This window comes from Nuphar pumila, chromosome 6 (genome assembly GCF_984573655.1).
Source record: "Nuphar pumila chromosome 6, dmNupPumi1.hap1.1, whole genome shotgun sequence".
NCBI classification, from domain to species: Eukaryota; Viridiplantae; Streptophyta; class Magnoliopsida; order Nymphaeales; family Nymphaeaceae; genus Nuphar; species Nuphar pumila.
In genome coordinates this window covers 50,196,573-50,218,090 of record NC_143254.1, presented here as the reverse complement: position 1 = coordinate 50,218,090, position 21,518 = coordinate 50,196,573, and the positions used below count along the sequence as shown (strand labels likewise).

The 21,518-nt window shown below is 36.4% G+C and overlaps 1 long non-coding RNA gene across 1 annotated transcript in view; it reads left to right on the top strand.

The window, feature by feature from the left end:
• The window catches only part of LOC149834811 (uncharacterized), a 226,690-nt gene that overhangs the window by 61,943 nt on the left and 143,229 nt on the right, over nucleotides 1-21,518 (top strand). The gene's annotated exons all lie outside the window — the stretch shown is intronic.

The following is a 21,518-nucleotide window of genomic DNA, read 5'->3' as shown; positions in this document are numbered from 1 at the left end:
ATATAATAGTAAATCATGACAGATAAGAGCAATTTACGTACCTTGGTCACACTTTTCATCTCTTCATCCCCTCCCTCCATCCTTTGCCTTTCTCGTTGCTCCATCATTTACTCCTTCTCCTCCCTTCTCTGTCTTTCTTGTTCCTCATTCATTATCTCCATCTCCTTTGCCTTTTTTGTTGCTCCTTCGCTCCGCCGCCTCTTTCCTCTGCTTTTCTACTTCTTCCTTCATTCGCTCATTTGCCTCCCTCCTCTGCTTTTCTACTTCTTTCTTCCTTTCCCTTTCCTTTTCTTCCTCCTCCTGCTTTTTTCTTTTCCTTTCCTTCTCTTCCTCCTCCTGCTTCTTTCTTTCTCTTTCCTTATCTTTCTCGTCCTCCTTCTCCTTCCTTTGCCTTTCCTTCTTTTCCCCGTCCTCCTTCTCCTTATTTTTCCTTTCATTCTCTTTCTCGTCCTCCTTCTCCCACCACAACAAAGCAGTGGATTAGCGACGACCACATTCCGTCGCTAACCGGCTTAAAGACGGATTAGCGACGACGAGGCAACAGTATGCTTACGTCGAGAATTTTTCGATGCTAACTGGCGACATAATAAATTCATCGCCAGGTCCGTCGCTAATTACGATAGAATAACGAGCGATGTATTTTGTCGCCAATCCGCCGGTACTAAACGACGACCTTGGCTTGGCGACAGATTTACGTCCGTCGCTAAGCCGTCACTAGATTTATATGCATAGCGACGGAAACATCCGTCGCAAACACGAAAAAAATAAAAAATTTATTTGAAAATTAAATACCGAGAATGGTATAATTTATATTTCCTGTAAATAAAAAACAAACTACACATAAAATTTCATATAAAAGGAATCTACAACAATTAATCGTTCCACCTTAAAATTAACAAGTTTAATTATTTACAATTCAATAATTATAATTTGGAAACAAAAAAAAATATAACTTCTTCAACATAGTTCTCTAATCATCGCCAAGATTTTGTACGTCTTCTTGTTCATTGCCTTTATCTGTCCCCTCAGCTCCGCTATGCTGATTATCGCTAGCAGCCTACACAAGAAAAGAACAATCAGTATTGATAAACAAAATATAATGAAATAAATTACACACTATATGTGATTCTATCATGTGCTCATATATGTTCTAAGGCAATAAAAAAACTTTATATGTGATTCTATCATGCTCATATATGCTCTAAGGCAGGCAAAAAACTCTATATGTGATTCTATCATGAATTATATATGTTTTAAGGCATTAAAATTTTTTTATATGCGATTATATCATGCTCAGATGAGTTCTAAGGCAGCTAGAAAAACTCTATATGTGATTCTACCATGCTCATATGTGCTCTAAGGCAAGCAAAAAGCTATATATGTGATTCGATCATGCTCATATATGTGCTAAGGCAGTAAAAAAATTGAATATGTGATTATAGCATGCTCATATGTGTTCTAAGGCAGACGTAAAAACTCTATATGTGACTCTATCATGCTCATATGTGCTCTAAGGCAGGCAAAGCAAAAAACTTTATATGTGATTCTTGATGTCTTCTTTTAAATCGTTGTAATTTTGAAAAGATTTTTATATGAAAAACATGTGAAAACCAGACATCAAATAATAAAAACCGGTTCTCACTAGTGGATGAGACCGGGTCGAACTCAGGGAACAGGAATATATCGTATTCAAGTACACAAATCTAAACTAATCTTTATTGCCGAGATATTGAAATGTAAAATGTTCAGAAAAGGTAAAAACAACTAACTATTACAACAAATGAATACCCTTCGCAGAGGGCGTAAAGTGCAATATTTACAAACCCAATTTCAATTCCTAATTCTAAACTAAAAAGTAAAAAGAAGCTTTATTCTTTGTACTTCGTGTCACGTAATCAATTTCGCTCCACTTATGTGCTATCCTGCACAATTCAAATGACACAAGCAATACCAGAACTAGAACATGAAAGAAATGATAAAAGACATCTAAATGACTAATTACAATTGAAAAACTAATTCTAATTAAATCTACTAAACAATTAACTAATTAGAAAACAACTATTTACTGGACTACTAACTAATGCTTTCTTAACAAAACAAGGAATGAGCTATTGAAGAACACAAGAAAATGAACCATTTAAAAACAATAGGAATTTAATTGAAAAACAAGGAATGCTAACATCTATCAGTTACTTACTAAACTAGTCAAACTAATTAAAAAAAAAACAACAAAACAGGAAATTCAAAATGTAAAGAAATAAGATTTGAAAAAAAAAAAAACAGGAATTAGACTTATGAGAAAAAATGAAATATAAACTAAAAAAAACAGGAATCAGAAATGTAAGAAATAGGAATTACATACTTCAAAAAATAACATGTGATAAAAGAAAAAAAAATAGAGGAAAAAAAAAAAACTGAATGAATAAAGAGCAAAACGAATTTCATTACATGATATTAAAGCATAAAAAAAAAAACAGAAAATAAATGTGATGCTTAACATGAAACTCAAGGAATGAAATAAACTGAAAATTCAAACACTAAACAAAAATTAGGCAAATCGACAAAACAGGAAAATCTAAAGAATCACTGGAAAATAAAAGATTGACCGATGAAAAAAAAATTGAGAATATATTTTTTTCATTTTCTTTTTTCAGTTTTTTTTTTTTAATTTTTCTTAGTTTTACATAAATAACAGCAATCAAGAAAAGAATCTGAAGAAGAAGTAGAAGATATCGGAAGAAGAAGAGGAAGAAGAAGAACCCGATCAGAAGAAGAAGAGAAAGAAGATCTGAATCGGAAGAAGAAGAGGAAGAAGAAGAATCCAATCAGAAGAAGAAGAGAAGGAAGATCTGAATCGGAAGAAGAAGAGGAAGAAGAAGAAGAAGAAGAAGAAGAAGAAGAAGAAGTAGAAATCGGAAGAAGAAGAGATAGAATTTCTTACCGTAACTGAAGGGGATTGGGGATTGAAGTGGCGACCTCCACCATGCTGTCACCGGACAGAAAAATCCACCACCGCCGGCTGCCGGACATTGACAGAGAAAGAGGGAGAAAGGGAAGGTAGGTAAGGGGAGTAGCCACCGGCGATGGTGGAGGAAGGATAGAAGAGAGGGAATAGAGGGAAAGAGGGGAAAGAGAGAGAGGCTTCAGCCGTTTAGGGGAGGCGCCTGGTTTTTGCGTTTTTTGGGGTTTTTAAAAACACAAAACCGGCTGGAACCGGTTTGAAACAAATTTTTTCAGTTTTGAAAAAAATGCAAACCGGTTCAGGCCGGTTTGCTTATTATTATTTTTTTTTAGTTTTTTAACAAATGCAAACCGGTTTGAACCGGTTTGGTTTATTATATATATATATATATATTTTTTAGTTTTTTCAATTTTCAAAAATTACAAACCATGTAATGCTTTGTTTTTATATTTTTTTTTTCAAAAATCTACAATAAACTATTTAAAAGTTTTTATTTGCTAAAAACTCAAAACCTCATTTGATTATTATTATTTTTTTCTAAAAAATATAACTATTCTATTTTTTTTTTCTTTTCTATAAAGAAAACCAAAATGATTTAACTAACTTGCAAAATGAAACTATGTTTCTCTATTTTCTTTATTTTTAATTTTTTATTAACAACTAAAACTACTACGTAAATACAAACATTAAAATATGTACTAAAATGCAAAATGACACTATTTTTTATGCATTTTCTATTCTTATATTATTTTAGCACATTTACTCAAAACTAACATAAAATTGGGTTTTTAAATCATTTTCTCATGAAATCATGCATATTTTTATATGAAATATCCTTAAAATATATGCATGATCAAATACCCCCATGCTTATGTTTTGCTAGTCCTCGAGCAAACTAGAAAAATGCACGAAATCAAAACTATCAACTAACTCACTTTCGTAGGAATCACGGTTGCATTTAGATCATGCAACAAGCCCTTTCAACCCCTAGGTTACCCCAGTGGACGAGTAAAGTCTCGTGAGGGTTTGCAGTGATGCTACCCACAAACATCTCTGTCATTTATGCATAATATTACACATCCTCATAAGCAGTAGGTAATTAAAGGCTTTGTTTTCACTAATATTTCGTGTTACAAAAAAAACAAAGACATAATTAGAGTCTTTTATCTACCACTACAGAAAAAGAATTTCTTTCACTTTTCTAAATATCACAATTATTTATGTTTTATTCTTAGAAAATCCAATAAAAACATATTATTATTTACTTATCCTCACTCATATGTTTTTTGCACAGGTTTTCTCAATCACACTTCTAAGCACTGAACTTTTCTCTCTTTTTCAGCTCTTTTCTCGATTTTTTCATTTTTTTACGCTTTTTCTTTTTGCGCACTTATTCTTCTCTTATAGCTTGCGTGTGGTCTGCTTTTATGCCTTGTGCAATGTCAATATCTTTTATACTTTTTCAATGCATACCAAAAGATATCAACTAAGACATAAAAGTGACTTCCTTCATTCACCCTTATAACATGAGAGTCAAACATTTCAACTTGTATCTGTTCTCAGTTACTTAGGATCACGAAGTTTTCCACTCTCCTTTTCAAAAATAGAATTAAAAGTTTCAACTTACATCTAAGTTCCATCTACTAAGGATTGTGGAATTATCCAAACAACCTAACGCATGCTATTTCTCACTTTTTGAGCTCATTTTTACGCGTTTGTTCATGTGCTTAGTTTTTCAAAAATAGAACTGTGCATATTCATATTTATGATTCAAAATAAATTCTAACATGTATCTATCATCATTTCTTTGAAATCCGCATAAACAACCATAATTATTAGATCTATGTCAGAAAATTTTTTCGTGGGGCTTAAAAATCCTCTAAAAACATCAGACTTGAAATAACATTCATATAAGTTCAAACTCTTTCTTTAAAAATCTACTTTTCATGAAAGATGTGTAAACATGTGCAAGAACGTAAACAGAAATATCAAGATGTGCAAACTACACCCTCCCCCATGCTTGAATGACACTGTCCCAGTGGCACTCCCCCATGCTTATATGAAACTACGTGAATGCTCATGAGAGAAATAAATGAGGGAAAAGAGTAGAATGACCTGACATGAATTAAAAATATACGTTCTATGAATGTAATGAATGCAATATATACATGACAAAACATAAAACTCATAGAAAGAAACAAAAATAACATAAAAAACTCATGAAGAAAACTAAAAAGTAAAAACAACATAAAATCTATAAATTCTAATCAAATCAATAATATACAAGATATGGGTTGCCTCCCATAAAGCGCTAAGTTTCACGTCCCCAGCCAAACGGATCCCTGGAAAAACCTTCATCGTCCATGAGATCAATGGACATGAAGTCAGGCTCAATCGGGCTCTCTATGAAAAATAGTTTCATTTGTGACACTGCGCACTATGTTCCCATCCTGTCTACCTATCAATGGCTCGAAGTGCCTGATCCAACTCAGCTCACCTATCTGATCTTCAAGTAATTCTCGGTGATCCTCTTCTAGTGATTCCTTATCCTCCTCATGAGGTGGATCACTCAATAACCAAGCATATTCTGCTTCTACGAGGTCTTCAATGACATCAACCTCGAAAGAAGCCTCCTCAATAGCAGGCCCCATAGCAGCACGAAAAATGTTTAACCGCATCTTCCTATTTCCGAATGACACATCCATTGCACCAGTGCGGCAATTAATGCACGCGTTGGCGGTAGCTAGGAAGGGGCGACCGAGAATAATAGGAGTCTGTTGTGGGTTATCAACTCCCTCCATATCTAATATCACGAAGTCGACAGGGAAATAACAATCCTCCACCTTGACTAAAACATCTTCAAGTATCCCTCTTGGGATCTTGATAGATCTATCTGCAAGCTGAAGAGTCATAGGTGTAAGTTTCATCTCTTTCAATCCAAATTGGTCATAAAAGAAACCCGGCAAGATGTTAACACTTGCCCCAAGGTCGAGCAATGCACGCCCAACAGTGATGTTTCTTATGACACATGAAATGATAGGAGTCCCTGGGTCCTTAAGCTTAGGTGGGGTTTGATGTTGCAATACTGCGCTCACCTGCCCAGTCAAATAAATCTTTTTCTGCACATGAGACTTTGACTTCCTTTTCTGCGTACAAAGCTCTTTGAGAAACTTTGCGTATGCAGGGACTTGTTGGATGACATCTAGCAAAGGGAGGTTTATCTGAATGTGCTTGAATATCTCAAGCATCTCTTGCATATTCACACCAGACTTACCTAATGCTCTCGGTCTCTCTAACGCCTCAGGAAAGGGGGCTTTAGGAATGTAGGATAGTGAAGGCTCAGATGGAAGAACCTTCTCGCTTTCCTGAGATAAAACCTTAGGGACAGACTGCTTCTCACTTATCTTCTCTCTTTCTTCTGCAGCCTCCCTCGCTTGGTACTGCTTCCCACTCCTAAGGGTTACAACTTGAGCTTGCTCTTTATGTGCATTGGTCATATGCAAGCTACGCATGGGTTCCTTTCCCTTAGGGTTGACAATAGGCTGGCTAGGCAGTGTCCCCTCACTTCGCCTGCTAAGCGCCTCGGCGAGCTGCCCCATTTGAGTCTCTAATTTTGCAATAGACTGATTATGTGAGCTCAAATTCGCTTTAATATCAAAAAATGCTTGTAGCATCTTGTCCTCGAAGGACTGACTATGCGAAGGCTCATGAGACTGGGGATGAGTATAAACAGGTTGGGCTGGGGGATAACTGGATCTCTGAATTCCAGGCGCATAACCGCCTTGACTGGGTTGACTCTGGGAAGGGTTAGTGGATTGGATCTGTGAGTTGCGCCATGAAAAATTGGGATGGTTTCGCCAGCCCGGGTTATAAGTGTTGGAAAATGGATTGGGTGTGGGCCTAGCGAAGTTTTGAGCCATCTGAGCTTGCTCTTGGACAAACTCAGGATACTGTGGTGCAACTGGGCACTGAAAAATATGGTGTGCAGGACTCACACACAACGCGCACACCTGCATGGCAGGAGAGGGACCCAACAAAAACTGATCTAATTTCTGGGACAGTTGGTCTACCTTGTTGCTTAACTCAAGGTTTATCCCTATTTCAAAAATACCTGCCTTCTTAGTACTATCCTGTGCAGATGTAGCCCTATCGAACCGTGAAGTTGTCGCATGGTGCATCGATTTTTCGCTCAATGTCTCAAAAAGCGACCACGCTTCATCCTCACTTTTTAGCATAAAAGTGCCCCCACATGATGAATCCACTATTTGCCTGTCCTTCTCGGTCAGGCCATCGTAAAAATACTGCACCAGTTGCCAACGAGGCACCTGGTGGTGGGGACACTTGCGGAGAAGATCTTTCATCCTCTTCCAAGTCTCGTAGAATTGTTCTCCCTCAATCTGCGATAAACTGATTATGGCTTTCCGAAACTGATTCGTCTTACCAATTGGGAAGTACTTTTTAAGAAATTCGCGCTGCATTCCTTCCCAAGTGGTAATCTGAACCGTATCGAGAGCCTTTAGCCAATGTTTAGCTTTATCTTTGAGAGAGAACGAAAACAATGTCAACCTCAATGCGTCATCTCCAAAGTTGTTGATCCGCACTGTCGAGCAGATCTCCAAAAAATCATCAATATGACTATATGGGTCTTCGTTGCTTAGGCCATGAAATGATGGTAACATTTGAATGATACTGGCCTTTATTTCAAATTGATTTGCTCCTACATCAGGTCTCGTGATGCAGGAGGTGGGAGTGTATATGGTGGGCATAAAGTACTCCTTAAGGGTACGGAACAACGACCGATTTTCGGCCATGGTGATAAGATGAGGAGTTCTCCTAACAAGAAACTCGGGACTCAATTAGCTTGGGTCGAGTGATCGTTGCCTGTGCATACACCTTGAAGTAGACCGGTGTAACACCCGTCCTAATTTTGGGTTTTCTAACTAACTAACGCACTAAGCGGCCAAACCACGCAAACCACAAAGCGAGTAAACTAAAAACAACAAAAACTAAACAAACACCACACAGTTACACATAACAGAGATTATGCAAAGAAATATAACATCTATGTGTACGGTACCAATCGTATACAGTCACCTCTAAGGGGATCCTAGTAGGTAGGCTGTGCAGAAAAGTAAACTTGTCTCTAAGATATGCACATACGTGGTTCTAAACCTCAATGCAAACAAACACTAGGCAATAAAGCGAATACTAATATTACGCCATTCCCCGGCAACGGCGCCAAAAATTTGACGTCTTCTTTTAAATCGTTGTAATTTTGAAAAGATTTTTATATGAAAAACATGTGAAAACCAGACATCAAATAATAAAAACCGGTTCTCACTAGTGGATGAGACCGGGTCGAACTCAGGGAACAGGAATATATCGTATTCAAGTACACAAATCTAAACTATTCTTTATTGCCGAATTATTGAAATGTAAAATGTTTAGAAAAGGTAAAAACAACTAACTATTACAACAAATGAATACCCTTCGCAGAGGGCGTAAAGTGCAATATTTACAAACCAAATTTCAATTCCTAATTCTAAACTAAAAAGTAAAAAGAAGCTTTATTCTTTGTACTTCGTGTCACGTAATCAATTCCGCTCCACTTATGTGCTATCCTGCACAATTCAAATGACACGAGCAGTACCAGAACTAGAACATGAAAGAAATGATAAAAGACATCTAAATGACTAATTACAATTGAAAAACTAATTCTAATTAAATCTACTAAACAATTAACTAATTAGAAAACAACTATTTACTGGACTACTAACTAATGCTTTCTTAACAAAACAAGGAATGAGCTATTGAAGAACACAAGAAAATGAACCATTTAAAAACAATAGGAATTTAATTGAAAAACAAGGAATGCTAACATCTATCAGTTACTTACTAAACTAGTCAAACTAATTAAAAAAAAAACAACAAAACAGGAAATTCAAAATGTAAAGAAACAAGATTTGAAAAAAAAAAAAACAGGAATTAGACTTATGAGAAAAAATGAAATATAAACTAAAAAAAACAGGAATCGGAAATGTAAGAAACAGGAATTACATACTTCAGAAAATAACATGTGATAAAAGAAAAAAAAAACAGAGGAAAAAAAAAAAAACTGAATGAACAAAGAGCAAAACGAATTTCATTACAGGATATTAAAGCATAAAAAAAAACAGAAAATAAATGTGATGCTTAACATGAAACTCAAGGAATGAAATAAACTGAAAATTCAAACACTAAACAAAAATTAGGCAAATCAACAAAACAGGAAAATCTAAAGAATCACTAGAGAATAAAAGATTGACCGATGAAAAAAAAATTGAGAATATATTTTTTTCATTTTTGTTTTTCAGTTTTTTTTTTAATTTTTCTTAGTTTTACAGAAATAACAGCAATCAAGAAAAGAATCTGAAGAAGAAGTAGAAGATATCGGAAGAAGAAGAGGAAGAAGAAGAATCCGATCAGAAGAAGAAGAGAAGGAAGATCTGAATCGGAAGAAGAAGAATCCAATCAGAAGAAGAGAAGGAAGATCTGAATCGGAAGAAGAAGAGGAAGAAGAAGAAGAAGAAGAAGAAGAAGAAGAAGAAGAAGTAGAAATTGGAAGAAGAAGAGATAGAATTTCTTACCGTAACTGAAGGGGATTGGGGATTGAAGTGGCGACCTCCACCGTGCTGTCACTGGACAGAAAAATCCACCACCACCGGCTGCCGGACATTGACAGAGAAAGAGGGAGAAAGGGAAGGTAGGTAAGGGGAGTAGCCACCGGCGATGGTGGAGGAAGGATAGAAGAGAGGGAATAGAGGGAAAGAGGGGAAAGAGAGAGAGGCTTCAGCCGTGTAGGGGAGGCGCCTGGTTTTTGCATTTTTTTGGGGTTTTTAAAAACACAAAACCGGCTGGAACCGGTTTGAAACAAATTTTTTCAGTTTTGAAAAAAATGTAAACCGGTTCAAGCCGGTTTGCTTATTTTTTTTTTTTTTAGTTTTTTAACAAATGCAAACCGGTTTGAACCGATTTGGTTTATTATATATATATATATATATATATATATATATATATATATATTTTAGTTTTTTCAATTTTCAAAAATTACAAACCATGTAATGCTTTGTTTTTATATTTTTTTTTTTCAAAAATCTACAATAAACTATTTAAAAGTTTTTATTTGCTAAAAACTCAAAACCTCATTTGATTATTATTATTTTTTTCTAAAAAATATAACTATTCTAATTTTTTTTTCTTTTCTATATAGAAAACCAAAATGATTTAACTAACTTGCAAAATGAAACTATGTTTCTCTATTTTCTTTAATTTTAAATTTTTTATTAACAACTAAAACTACTACGTAAATACAAACATTAAAATATGTACTAAAATGCAAAATAACACTATTTTTTATGCATTTTCTATTCTTATATTATTTTAGCACATTTACTCGAAACTAACATAAAATTGGGTTTTTAAATCATTTTCTCATGAAATCATGCATATTTTTATATGAAATATCCTTAAAATATATGCATGATCAATTCTATCATGAATGATATATGTTCTAAGGCAGTAAAAAAACTCTATATGTGATTTTGGCATGCTCATATGTGTTTTAAGGTAGTCAAAAAACTGAATATGTGATTATAACATGCTCATATGTGTTCTAAGGTAGTCAAAAAACTGAATATGTGATTATAGCATGCTCATATGTGTTCTAAGGCAGTCAAAAAAACTTTATATATGATTCTATCATGCGCATATGTGCTCTAAGGCAGACAAAAAACTTTATATGTGATTATAGCATGCTCATATGTGCTCTAAGGCAGACAAAAAACTCTATATGTGATTCTATCATGCTCATATGTGCTCTAAGGCAGGCAAAAAGTTATATATGTGATTCGATCATGCTCATATGTATTCTAAGGCAGACAAAAAACTGAATATGTGATTATACCTGAGAGGGACCTACAATCGAAGATCCCCTGTTCAGCACAAAATTGTTGAACTCATCTCGGAGAAAGGGGGCGACAGTGTCATGGAAGTAGTCATTCAGTGTGTCCTTAATGATCTGGTGTACATCATAACCAGAAAGAATAGGCTGCTGCTTGGAGCTTATGTCGGTGGAAGAAGTCTGTGAGCCGTAACTGGAAGAAGCAATAACTGTTGAAGTGTTCATATTACTCCCAAACCCAAACATGCGACCTTTTTTGGGTTCACCTGCTGCAGTTACCCATGCTGCAGGATCAAATGATGGATGATGAGTAGCGTCATCGTCATATCGCTCTACCATCTGTTGCTCATATGCCTCCTACAAAATAATGTTTAAAGTATACATTAATAATTAATGATAACATTATAATAACTTGCATATTGCAATGATTATTAATAGAATAAATACATACCGTTGTCGTTCTCGCCTTCTTTGATACGAAGACTCCCGTGGTCTTCCGTTTATGTGTTTTAACAAACACATCCTTATATGGTACAATGCCTCCTTTTTCTGCTTCCTGCGAAGTTAAAGGACAAAAGATTTAGTTCACAAGTTTGCAACAATACTTATAAAATTAATATTATATATTGATGAGTTACCATTTTCTTCAGATGGCTCCCAAATGTCTTAGATCCACCTGTGTGTAGATGGGCTTCAGACATTTTCGCTCGATTTTGTGCAGCCTTTGCAGAGCAATTTCGAAATGCATCTCTCGCCCACTTATCGCACATTTCATCCCAATAATCTCTCCTGATAGTAATAGGGCCATGGCTCTTCCCCTGTAGTGGATCATCTATTATGCCATATGCTTTTTTTGCTGCAGTCTTCATATTGTGCAACATGTCTGCAAATCGATTGGCAGTCACCTTTTGCCACACCTTCCTTGCATCATTTTCTTTCACCGTAGTTGCGAAGCGATTCAAAGCCTATAAATATTTTCAGAAAGTTAGTAGACATTACTTAAAAAAATTAAATATGAAACACATTAACTATGAGGAACAACTGTATACCGCGAATGAGGGTCACAATCTGTCTAACACCTCCTTTGGGTACTCTTTTCATTGAGCAACCGGTCCTGATAGATGTTGAAGAAGTGAATTCCTAATCTCCCGTACTACTTCTTGTGGCTCAAACTTCGTGCTGCACATGAATTTGTACACAATAAATATCAATATAAAATATTTATAAGATATGCAATAATTGAAAACGAAATACTTACAGTCGATTATCAATATACACTATTCGAATGAGTCTTCTTGTGCCAGACTGAGAAGACCCTGCTTCCTGTGTTGGCTCATGACTTGTGTGATCAACTAGTGTAGGTGGGTCGTGTATAGGCAAAACATCATCTGTAAAAAAATACGTTAGAAATTCTCAGAATGCGCATTTGAACTAATCAAGCATCCAATTAGTTAATTGATATACCTATCATAGGAGCCCGCGAAGATGAAGGCTAGGCCTGGCTACTACTGGATGAGCGACCACTGTAACCTCCACGAACCATATTCTAACAAATAACATATGTCATACAATACATTCAAATAATTCACATCAAGTATTACAATACATTCAAGTCATTCACATCAAGTATTACAATAATTCAAATCATTCATATCAGGTACTGCAATGCATTCAAGTCATTCACATCAAGCATTACAATGCATTCAAATCATTCGCATCAAGTATTACAATGCATTCAAATAATTCAAATCATTCACATCAAGTATTGCAATAATTTAAATCATTCGTATCAAGTATTACAATATATTCAAATAATTCAAATCATTCACATCAAGTATTGCAATGCATTCGAATCATTCGTATCAAGTATTACAATACATTCAAATAATTCAAATCATTCACATCAAGTATTACAATGCATTCAAATAATTCGTATCAAGTATTACAATACATTCAAATGAAATTTTTAATCATTCACATCAAGTATTGCAATACAACTCATTCATTCACATCAAGTATTACAATACATTCAAATAATTCAAATCATTCACATCAAGTATTGCAATGCATTCGAATCATTCGTATCAAGTATTACAATACATTCAAATAATTCAAATCATTTACATCAAGTATTGCAATACAACTCATTCATTCGCATCAAGTATTACAATACATTCAAATAATTCAAATCATTCACATCAAGTATTACAATGCATTCGAATAATTCGTATCAAGTATTACAATACATTCAAATAAAATTTTTAATCATTCACATCAAGTATTGCAATACAACTCATTCATTTGCATCAAGTATTACAATACATTCAAATAATTCAAATCATTATGTTCTATGTATTTCAATGCATTTAAATAAATGTTTGTATTACAAGATTTTGCTCACTAGCTTGAGAATTCTTCCTCGTCACTTGTTTGACTTTCTTCTTCTTCATTGTTTACCCATCCACTTGGTACATCATTTGGATCACATTCCTCTATGAATGTTTCATCAGCCAATGGAGATATGACATGCATATCATGCGCAATATCGTGACCATAAGCGAAGTCATAGACATCATCTGATTGATAGTAATCGCTGTCTTCAGCTAACTCATCTTCCTGTAACTGATCATACTCGGGGTATAGTTTGGACTTCACCTTGCAAACTGCCCACCATTCATTTCTATCTGACTTTTTTATACTCGGATATGAAGTATAATAAACTTGTTGAGCTTGCGAGGCTAATATGAATGGTTCATATGTTCCAAACCTGGATTTATTATTCACCTCCACAATGCTTGAAGCTTTGTCGAGTCTTGTTGCAGTTGGATCAAACCAATGACACTTGAATAAAGTTACCCTGTTATTTATGCCTAAGTAAGTCAACTTCATTATTTCCTCTATAACATCGTAGTAATCATGTTCATTTTCACCATAGCTGCTACCCTTGACACACACGCCACTATTCATCATTGATTTGTTTATACCGTAATCTTTTGTATGGAATCGATAACCATTTACGATGTACCCGTTGTAGCATTGCACAATTTTGGTCGGACCATTTTCTAAATCACATATTCCTTGATCTTTAACATCACCATGGCGGACCTACGCACAGACATAAACAATGATTGTGATCACGATCAATTAAGTAACTTAGTATTGTTTATAAGTACAAAATTTATGTTATCTTCTTTACCAACTGTTTCAACCACTCCACAAACTTAGTTTCGCGTTCTTTTTGTACTTCTATATCAGTGAGATGTGAAACTTCTTTTTGCAACTCCAGATCAAATCGTCTGCAAACCACAAATACTTATATTACCGAGCCATGTATCCACATATAAAACATAAAAGGATTTATAATTATGTTGCATCTACATATACTTACTCGATGTATGGGTCGATCACTGAGCAATTAAAAAGAATATAGATGTGTGTTGCGTCTTGCTCTCGATCTGTCAAGAGCCTTGATCGGCAACTACCAAATGCATGCCCAAGTGGTTGAAATATCGACAGCTTGTCAACTACAATTACTTGTTCTCTATCATCATTACGGGGCGGGCATGTGTAACGTGTTGGAATATGAGGTTCGAAGTACATAGATGAGAAATTTGAAATCTCTTCTAAAGTGTACGCCTCACAAATAGAGCCTTCTACTCTTGCTTTATTACGAACTTTTTTTTTGAGGTCGAACATGCATCTGACAAAAATATACATTTCAAATTTTAAATATCTGTCATTAAAGAGACAAATATAAAAAAACATATACCTTTCAAATGGGTACATCCATCGATATTGCATAGGTCCACCAACCCTTAGTTCATATGGCAAATGTATGATCAAATGTTCCATAACATCGAAAAATGCTGGCGGAAATATCTTTTCTAGCAGACAAACAGTGGTGATGACAGAGTCCTTGAGATTCTTTACATCTGATACTACGACCTCCGATGCGCACAATGTTCTGAAAAATCTGCTCAACTCAGACAATACCCTCCATATAGGTTTGTCTAACATATCATGGAATGCTAGGGATATCAATCGTTACATAAAGATATGACAATCATGGCTTTTCAACCCATATAACTGACCATCATCAATCTTCACAGCCCGAGCAATATTAGAGACATATCAATCTGGAAATCTCAATTGTCTCAACCATTGACATACATGTTTTATTTGATCCGGTCCGCGCATGTACTTTGCCTTTGGTTTCAGTACTTTGCCATTATACTCGTTGAGTTCCAATTCTGGTCTTTTACATATTAATTTTAAATCCATACGGGCCTTCGGATTATCCTTCGTTTTTCCTTTAACATTCATTACTGTATTAAACACATTATCAAACACATTTTTCTCCACATGCATCACATCCAAATTATGTCGTATCAATAGGGTCAACCAATATGGTAGTTCCCAAAAAATAGATTTCTCAGTCCAATTGTGATCCTTCCCAAATCCACGGAAGGGTGTAGGACTGCGGGCATCTGTTAATACATCTGGAAAGTATCACAATCTTCTTAGAATCTCTATGCTAGACAATCTTGAGAATGGACCTTCTGTTTCAGTTGTGCCTGCTTTAAACACATTCTTTTGTCGTCGGAACGGATGGTCGCTGGGTAGAAATTGACGATGGCACTCAAACCAGCAAGGCTTCCTTCCATGCCTCAATCTAAAAGCTTTGGAATCCTCCATGCAGTACGGACATGCCAACCTCCCATGTGTGCTCCAACTAGATAGCATACCATATGCAGGGAAGTCACTGATTGTCCATAGAACAACGACCTTCATGTTGAAATTTTGTTTTTTGTGGGCATCATACGTGGTAACACCGTCATCCCACAGTACTTTTAGTTCATCAATCAATGACTTTAAATATACATCTAGATTTTGGCCAGGTGAGGTCGGACCAGGGATCAATAGAGACAAGAAAAGATTCGATCGTTTCATACACAAGCTTGGTGGAAGGTTGTATGGAGTTACAAATACTGGCTAACATGAGTATGGAGTTGATCTACCCCCAAATGGATTAAATCCATCTGTACATAGATCGTGTCTAACATTTCGCACTTCCATTGCAAAGTTCTGATGAGTACGATCAAAGTGCTTCCAAGCTTCAGTGTCAATAGGATGCGTGATCTTGTTTTCATTGTGTCGAACTTTATTCGCATGCCATCTCATGTGTTTAGCTGTCCTTGAAGACATATATAATCGCTGCAATCTAGGAGTGATAGGAAAGTAGCGGAGCGACTTGTATGAAACTTTCTTTGATCTTGTGCTACCATTGCCTCTTGTCTTTGACTTGAACCGAGGATGCCCACATGACGGGCATGATATGTTGTTTTCCTGCTCCTTGAAATACAGCATGCAGTGATTTGTATAAGCATCAATCTTTTTGTAACCCATACCTAGAGCGTTAACCATAACTTTCGCACGATAGAAATTTTGTGGCAATTTCTCATCTTTGGGCAACATACTCTTCACAATCATGCACAAACAGTTAAAACATAATTGAATCAAATTATACTCGGACTTCAAATTCATTAGTTGAAGAACTGTAGACAAGATAGTGTGACTCTCACAACCGTTCCAAAGTGGCTCATCAACATCTCTAAGTAAATCATAAAATCTACTAGCTGCATCGTTTGGTGATTCTTCATCTACGACAATTCTTATATCACTAGAACTCATAGCAGAACCCAGTTTTGTTCCTGCGGCATCAAATATCAAATATGTATATGGATTATTGTGCACCACATTCACCCGTGCATCAAAATCGTTTCTAAATTCTTCTCCATGAAACATCCAGTTTTGATAATCACTCACAAAACCCTTCATATATAGTGATGTCTAACGCTATGAGGTTCTACAAATCGATTATTTTTACAAATCTTGCAGAGACACCTAATCTGACCTGTGAGATCCACTGTACAGACACTTGTCGTTGCAAATTCAATAAAACTTTCAACAACATCCATATATTCATGCGATAACTCATTGTCCACTATACTACGGTACATCCATTCACGGTTTGCAATCATTTTCTTATGATGTTACGAATAATAGCCTAACGAATTAAAAGAGAACAATCAGAATGCTACAATGAAGAAAATATCAAATTTATCATGCAATATATGATGTCATACAATAACAAGAATTTTGATGCATGCATTGATAACTTAATATTTTCATGTGCAAACTATTAATGACACGATACAATCATTTGAAGCATGCTTTCATTATACAATTTCACATGGAAGTCATAATCAAATTGAAAGTAACTACATGCAAGCATGGATACAATTACATCAAACATTGCAATACATCGTAATCATTCATATCAAACAAATGGCAAACATGTACCTGCAACAAACACACTTCAATATCTCACTAACTACTACCATGCCTAGCATGGACTCCGTACTCCAAAAATAAGAACACTTCCATATTCATACATTAAAATCATGCTCAGCATGATCTCCGAACTCCAATAAAGCAACCCTAAATATCAACAACTAAGTGAGTGTGTGAACAATAAAGTGTTACATCTAATAAATTAAATAACATGTGATACGCTTGCATCACTTACTCACCATGAGTATTTACCCGATTTGCATTGTTTTTGTCACTTACTTACCACAGGTGGCTGAGCACGAGCTGGTTCCGTTGAAAAATCTGCACAAAAAACGCTGTTTTAAAATAAAGTTACCACAAAAAAAAGAGGTTGTTCCGGCAAGGGGTCGACTCCCCTGCTATTCCGGTAGGGGGTCGACCCCCTTACAAAACATAGAGAGTTAACCCCCTTACAGAACATAAGAGGTTAACTGACCCCCTGATCGGGCAGGGGGTCGACCCCCAGCCTTTCCACCAGTGAGTCGACCCCCTGCCGAAACGGCAGGGGGTTAACCCCCCAGCCAGAACAGCAGGGGGTTAACCCCCTGCCGGAACAGCACGGGGTCAACCCCCTGCCGGAAAATGCGGGGGGGGGGGGGGGGTCGTTTACCTGTCTCCGGGCGGCGGGGCCTGCGGACGGTGGGACTAGCGAACGGCGGGAGTGGGACCGGCGAACGATGGGAGTGGGCGAACGGCGGGAGCGGGCGAACGGCCGGAACTGGCGAACGGCGGCAGCAGCGAAAGAAGAAAAGGAAAAGCTGTCTGAAATTAGGGTTATTAAAAAATTAGCGATGGATTAATTCTGTTGCTAAGCCAACGTAAATCAAATTTACGAAACGAGCGACGGACTATAGTCTGTCGCCAAGTCCGTTGCTAATTAGCGACGAAATAACTTTTGTCGCAAACGTCGTCGCCAAATGTTGTGGCCGTAACAACAAAACAATATGTCACAAAATCCGTCGCTAATTAGCAACGGACTTGACGACGAACTATATTCCGTCGCTATTTTCGTAAGCTTCATTCATTATAGCGACAAATGTTTTTCGCTCGTTAATCCGTCCCTAACTAGCGATGGAAATATTTTGTCGCTAAAGTCCGTCACTAATAACGTATTTTCTTGTAGTGTCCTTCCTTTGCCTTTCCTTCTTTTCCTCGTCCTCCTTCTTATTCTTTTTCCTTTCATTTTCTTTCTCGTCCTCCTTCTCCTTCCTTTGCCTTTCCTTCTCTTCCTCGTCCTCCTTCTTATTTTTTTTCCTTTCATTCTCTTTCTCGTCCTCCTTCTCCTTCCTTTGCCTTTCCTTCTCTTCCTCCTTCTCCTTCTTTTGCCTTTCATTCTCTTCCTCGTCCTCCTTCTTCTTCCTTTGCCTTTTTTTCTCTTTATCGTCATCCTTCTTCTTCCTCTGCCTTTCCTTCTTTTCCTCATCGTGATGCTTCTTCCTTTGCCTTTTTTCTCTTTCTCGTCATCCTTCTTCTTCCTCTGCCTTTCCTTCTTTTCCTCATCGTGATGCTTCTTCCTTTGCCTTTCATCTTCTATTTTCATAATTTATCTTTTCTTCTCTTCCTTCTTCAATTGCCTTTTCTTCTCTTCCTCCTTCTTATTCTTTCTTTGCCTTTTTCTCTCCTCCTTCATTTGCCTTTTCTTCCTTTGCTTTTCATTCTCCTCCTCCTCCTTTTTTTGCTTTTCCTTCTCTTCGTCATCCTTCTTCTTCTTCTTCTTCATCTTTAGTTCTTCCTCATCCTTCTTCCTTTGCTCTTCAACATCAATATCTGATAGATAATACTCCACATTATACAATTGCAACACTTTGTTCCTGTCTTTATCATTTTCAATCTTCATTATATTTTGGTACCTTTCATAATGCTCATATATATGGGACTGACAGATAATTTTTCCAATAGTCATCCCATCGAACGATGGGGGCCTTCTTGTCTTACGAGCTTTAGTCATTGATAACCTGCACGACACGTAAATTTAACCGTATCATTATATGTTACAACCGCCTCTCCAAGTATATAATATTATAAATTATCCCATTCGTTAAATAATCACCAACATTGCAAATCATCACAATATTTGGCTTCATAAGTAAACATCATTGCAAGATTTAGCAAACTTAAGTACAAATCAAGATAACTTCATAAATACACATCGCTACTGCTTTAAATGTGTAAATTGTTGTTGCTTCAAACTTATAAATTGTTGTAGAAATTGCAACCTTCATAAGTACATATCGTTGTAACGTTTGAGCTTCATAAGTAAACATTGTTATACGATTTAGCAAACTTAAGTACAAATCGTGGTAACTTCATAAATCATAAATACACATCGCTACTGCTTCAAACATATAAATGGTTACTGCATCAAATGTACAAATTGCTACTGCATTAAATGTATAAATCATTAATGCATTCTAACGTACAAATCATTGTAGAAATTTAGCCTTTATAACTACATATCGTTGTAATGTTTGACCTTCATAAGAACAAATCATGCTAACTATTTTTTGATGCCTAGAAGATGTATAGGTACAAATCGATTTGTTTCAGTATGAAAATATGTGTTATTTAGCATGAATAGTACAACCAGTTGTAAGATTTAACATTCAGATTTACAAATCGATTTGTTTGCATAACAAAACCTTAAACGAAATTCATCGAAATGCCATGAGTTTTGGTAATCCGACAATGGAGGAGAAACACCCAGAAGGTAGATGCAACCGATGGTGGCAATAATGCTTCCATTACGTAGACGACGACAAATGATGCTTTGACGGTAGCAGACGATGACAAATGGTGCTTCGGTGGCAGCAGATGACGGCAAAGGGTGCATCGTTAATTAGAGGGAGCTCCTGTTACAACAGATGGTGCAAACGTTTACTGCTTAGAGCGAAAATGGAACGTTTGAACTTTAAAGAGTTAATATCATCCTCCATTTTTTGTATGAAGGATATTTTTATCATTTTCTGGAACCGGCGTTTCACTTTTCTAGATGAAAGATCTCGAACCGTCATTTCACTTTTCTAGATGGAGGATATTTTTGTCCTTTTCTCGAACCATCGTTTCAGGACAGGAATGGCGAGAAAGTATACTTAAGTCTTTGCAACCACACCGAACTCCCACGCTAAGTGATGCCGACACACATACGAGCCCCACATGCTTATATACGTGGTGCTCATTCGGACCCCCGAACATGAAACATTTGCTACAGTGCATCTTGGGGGGGGGGAGAGAACATAAAACCTGCACCGAAATCAGATGAAGGTGGTGTGCTACACAAGAGGTCCAGGGTTTTCTTTCTATCGTTTTCACATCTTCTGAGAATCGTTGCATAACGAATGGGATGAGTTCATAAAACCAGCTCGATTAATACCCGTGTTTAAACAAAATATTCAAAATAGCGCTTAACTTTGTGGCTTAGTTCACAATTCTCCTATCCTATGCTTTGAAAACTTTTTAAAATTGCACCAAACTTTTGTTTAAGTCGTTTAAAATTTAAAATAAACTTTATGCATTTGAATAAGTGCTGCCAAATCCATCTTTAATTGTAAATACAAAGGATAAAGGGCTTTACTTCACTTCCCATCCCAAATGCACAAATGCCCATCCTAGTGTCGTGATTCCAAACGTGACCACCATAAGCGTTTGACCAAGATTTTGCATCAGAAACACCAAAAGCATAAACGCCTACCCCAGCGCCAAGATTCCGAACAGGACCTAAGAGCCGTTTGGATGACGCCCAAAACCAGAATTTGGACATAAACTGGGTTTTACCCTTAAAACCCATTTTTATGACATGTTTGGATGCCAAAAGACTGGGTTTGGTATTTCAAAAATAGGTTGAAACCCCAGTTTTGAAAAAAATGGCTCAAGGTGGTTCCTCCAACCCAATTTATATCGGGAGTAACCCCACCACCCCCTCCATGGGTTCATCCATGCTACTTCATACAACCAGCCATTTCCAGAGAGCCACTGGTTAAAGAATGGCTGGATTGGCCAAAAATAATTAAGGTTTTTATTTTTTAAAACCCATGATTTTTTGGACATTTTTTATCAGGTAATTTTACTTTTTTTAATGTTTTTTAAGTCGATCGACCATTTTCTGGCCACCCACAGGCCGGGATAGTGTTGCGTGGCACGAGCAACACGTTCCTGACCATTTTCTGTTCGATGGGTGGGTGAAAAATGGTCAGAATCTATTTTTTGTTTTGTTTCTTCTTTTTTTTT